At 46.7% G+C, this 4,259-nt stretch overlaps 1 long non-coding RNA gene across 1 annotated transcript in view; it reads right to left on the bottom strand.

The window, feature by feature from the left end:
• Positions 1-2,423: 2,423 nt before the first annotated feature.
• LOC112412018 (uncharacterized) overlaps positions 2,424-4,259 on the bottom strand; it is a 4,339-nt gene continuing 2,503 nt past the window's right edge. The window contains exons 2-3 of the long non-coding RNA XR_003005714.1: positions 3,020-3,139; positions 2,424-2,538 (exon numbers count right to left, since the gene is read on the bottom strand). This is a non-coding gene — a long non-coding RNA (uncharacterized LOC112412018). The remainder of the gene's footprint in view (positions 2,539-3,019; positions 3,140-4,259) is intronic.

Here is a 4,259-nt window from a genome sequence, read left to right as displayed (position 1 = left end):
TGGCATTATTTGATACATATCTCTGTCCCCTGCTAGACTAGAAGATCTTTATTAAATGTTTAAACATTCACTGCACCTTGAAAGCTGTGAAGCATTAAACAAGTGTAAAGTCAGACATTACTCAAGAATAACAGCACATGGCATTTATTATTTTACTTTAACACCCCTGACATATGGTCACACGGCCTCCAGTTCAGTGGTCCTGCATCTTGGCGGCACTCATCACCTGGGGAGCATTCAAATATACTCGGCCTGAAGCCCACCCCCAGGAGTTCTGATTTAATTGGTCTCGGGTATGGCCCGGACACGGGATTTTTTTTTTTTTTAAAGTTCCCTGGATGATGCTAAGGTGCGGCCACTGCTCTAAGTTGAAAGTTTGTTTTATTCTCACAAACATTTCCTGAGCATTTGCTAGGTATGGAATTTTTTACGGCATGAGGAGAGTAAGGGACGCCACACAGGGATAGCCAGGAGACATCCCCACCCTCCAAAGTTCCTGCTGGAATTGAATGGGGAAGCAGAACACAGGATTCTCACACCACACAGAGTGCAGTGGGTGTTGGGGCTGGAAACGTGGGTGCTGTGGAAGGAAAAAGGAACCACTGGTTCCGACGCGACTGGTTGTGAATGCCTCCAGAAGGGGGAGTTCAGTCCTTACAAGCTGTGGGCTACACTGCCAGATACCTCTAACGGTGAGAGGGCGCTTGGGAAGCGTGTGCACTGAAATATGCCTGCCTGTAACTTCTTTAGATCCTCGCCAGAGAAGCCTAATCCTTATACTATTTCTGTTTCATTCAGGAAGTGGTAAATAGAAAACGGAATTTCTGATTTTTAAAATAAATTTATTTATTCATTTACTTATTTATGGCCGCGTTGGGTCTCCGTTGCTGTGCGTGGGTTTTCTCTAGTTGTGGCGAGTGGGGGCTACTCTTCGTTGCGGTGCGTGGGCTTCTCATTGCTGTGGCTTCTCTTGTTGCAGAGCACGGGCTCTAGGCACGTGGGCTTCGGTAGTTGTGGCTCGCGGGCTCTAGAGCGCAGGCTCAGTAGTTGTGACGCATGGGCTTAGTTGCTCCGTGGCATGTGGGATCCTCCTGGACCAGGGCTGGAACCCGTGTTCCCTGCATTGGCAGGCGGATTCTTAACCGCTGCGCCACCAGGGGAGCCAGGAATTTCTGATTTTTAAAACCCTTTGATTAGTGGCAAGAATCCAACTTCATTAAGACTGTTAATGTTTTCGCAGTCACTTTTATTGCTTTCCATTCAGGAAAATGAGAACTCTGTAAGCAAACTGACAGAACTCGGAATGCAGAGCACTGAAGTTGGGGCGCACTACACAGGGGGTCATGCCGAAAGGGGCTACCGTCAGTTATCCTACAAAAATGCAAGCATTTCCAAGTCCTACTAAGGACCCTTCAAAAGAGTTACTAAATGCTTTGAGGAGTATATCCTAGAAATATTAACAGTAGTTCACATGTTAGTCAGGAGAGGCTCAATCATGCTGCAGTAACAATCTCAAATCTCAGAGGCCTGAGACAACGAAGGTTTATGTTCATCCTCGTCAGCCCGAAACCCAGGATAAGGGGGCAGCCACCATCTGGAATTTCTGCCATCCTGACAAAGGGAAAGTACTCTGGAGCATTGAACTGCTCTGGCCCAGAAGTGACACACAACGCTTCTACCCAAAATTCATTGGCCAGAACTTGTATCATGGCTCTAGCGAGCCACAAGTGGGACACTACCATGTCCCCGGAAGACAGAAAGCCAGGAATGTCTGATAAACGGCACTGAATACTAAGCACACTGACGTTTACTGAATGTGCCTGCTATGCACTGAGCACTCTTATACATGCTTTTGCTTTAGAAACGCATCAACTCCCCATGATAAATCTAGGAAATAGAAGTATGATTATCCCCAGTTCAGCCAGAGAGCTTCAACACACTAAGACCCCAGAGCTAGGCAACAGAAGGTCTGGGATTCAGATCCACGCTGTCCGGTACCAGAGACCATCCCCATAGCCCCTGTGGCATTTCCCCTGTGCTACAAAGCTAGCAATTTATCTTCAAAGTCTTAATCAGGAAATTCTGGTCCACCCATAACCTCTTATTTATTTATTTATTTATTTATTTATTTTTGGCTGCGCTGGGTCTTTGTCGCTGCGCGCAGGCTTCCTCTAGTTGCCGTGAGCGGGGGCCACTCTTCGTTGCGGTCCGCGGGCTTCTCATCGCGGTGGCTTCTCTTGTTGCGGAGCACGGGGTCTAGGCGTGCAGGCTTCAGTAGTTGTGGCGTACAGGCTTCAGTAGTTATGGCTCGCGGGCTCTAGAGCGCAGGCTCAGTAATTGTGGCACACGGGCTTAGCTGCTCCACGGCATGTGGGATCTTCCTGGACCAGGGCTCGAACCTGTGTCCCCTGCGTTGGCAGGCGGATTCGTAACCACTGCGCCACCAGGGAAATCCCCACCCATAACCTCTTGTTTTAGGAGGCTTGGTAGGGAAGCTGCTTATGGCTCTGTAAATCATACTGTGGGGAAGGGGAAGGACTGTAAAAGCAGAAAAAAATACAATAATTTCATTAATAATATCAAGGGACTTCCCTGGTGGTCCAGTGGTTAAGACTCCGCACTTCCATTACAGGGGGCACAGGTTCAATCCCTGGTGGGAGAACTGAGATCCCACATGCCATGGCCAATAAATAAATTAATTAATTAACTAATAATATCAATAGTCCCAAACTTTATTTTGGTTTTTGGCCGTGCCACACGGCATGCGGGATCTTAGTTCCCTGACCAGGGATCGAACCCGTGCCCCCCACAGTGGAAGCACTGAGTCCCAACCACTGGACCACCAGGGAAGTCCCCCAAACATTTTTTTACCACTTACTATGTTACAGGCAGTGTGCTAAGCGCTGAACCAGTATCGTCTCATTTAATACTGTGAAGGTCATGAAATCAAATCCTCCTGTAACATTATGAGTTACCTTCTCAGGCAGTACCTCTCAAATATCCATTCTAAAATTCCTACCTGGAGTAAAGGGATTTGCTCCCATCCTTCATGAGCCCCAGGAAGCTTTAAATATCTCAAACATGTTGGCTGTCCGAATTCGACTTTGGCAAGCTACTTGACTTCCTTCAGTTTGCTCACCTGTAAAATGGATATATCAATATTACTTGCTCCAAAAAGCTGTCCCTCAAAGGTAAAGTTCTAAATCAGAGACTTCTTGTGATGGTCTGAACTGATGCAGAAGTATATTCACCCTCTTCCCCAAACATATAGAAATGCTAGGTAACATTTTACCCCCAAAACTGTTTTTAATACATAGTTGCAGTCAAAAGCAAGAAAAGGTGCCAGATATAGCGGGAACCTTAAGTTACAGGGATGAACAAAAGCTGAAGCTAACAGCTCACAGGGCTTTCAGAAATAATAAAGGTCTTAGGAACTTGGGTTAAAGCAATAGGAGAGGAAGGCTTAGGTCCTGGGAATGGACCTGAACTTCCTAGATAAAATCAGGATTAACGAAGGGATAACCTACCAGCCTTTAGAAGCAGCTTGGAATCTGGCTGTGTCCACAGTGGACCAAGAGTGGGAAAAGAATAACCCTTGAGGAAATCCCACTCCCAGACATTTACCCAAGAGAAATAAAAGCATATGTCCACCAAAAAAGGCTCATTCCTAGAAGCCACATGCAAATAGCTGAAAACTGGAAATAACCCAAATGTCTATTAACAACAGACTGGATGAACATATTGCTATAGTCAAATAATAGATTGCAACACTGCAGTGAAAAAGTACAAAATACTGATACGGGTGGTGGGAAGTGGGGTACTGCTATAACAAATATCCAAAAATGTGGAATTGGCTTTGGAATTAGGTAAAGACTGGAAGAATTTTGAGAAGTGTCATAGAAGATGCCTTGATTGCCTTGAATAGACTGTTACTAGGCATATGGATATTAACTGTGGTACAGAAAACCTACATCATTTTAGATGGTGGTACCTAATTGTCATAAACAGACTGTTGGTAGCAATATAGACATTAAAGTCACCTCTGGGGCTTCCCTGGTGGCGCAGTGGTTGAGAGTCTGCCTGCCGATGCAGGGGACACGGGTTCGTGCCCCGGTCCGGGAGGATCCCACATGCCGCGGAGCGGCTGGGCCCGTGAGCCGCGGCCGCTGAGGCTGCGCGTCCGGAGCCTGTGCTCCGCAACGGGAGAGGCCGCAACAGTGAGAGGCCCGCGTACTGCAAAAAAAAAAAAAAAAAAAAAC

This window comes from Neophocaena asiaeorientalis, unplaced genomic scaffold (genome assembly GCF_003031525.2).
Source record: "Neophocaena asiaeorientalis asiaeorientalis breed wild unplaced genomic scaffold, Neophocaena_asiaeorientalis_V1.1 scaffold223, whole genome shotgun sequence".
NCBI lineage: Eukaryota > Metazoa > Chordata > Mammalia > Artiodactyla > Phocoenidae > Neophocaena > Neophocaena asiaeorientalis.
Note: the sequence above shows the minus strand (reverse complement) of the source record. Positions and strands in the feature narration are given on the sequence as shown.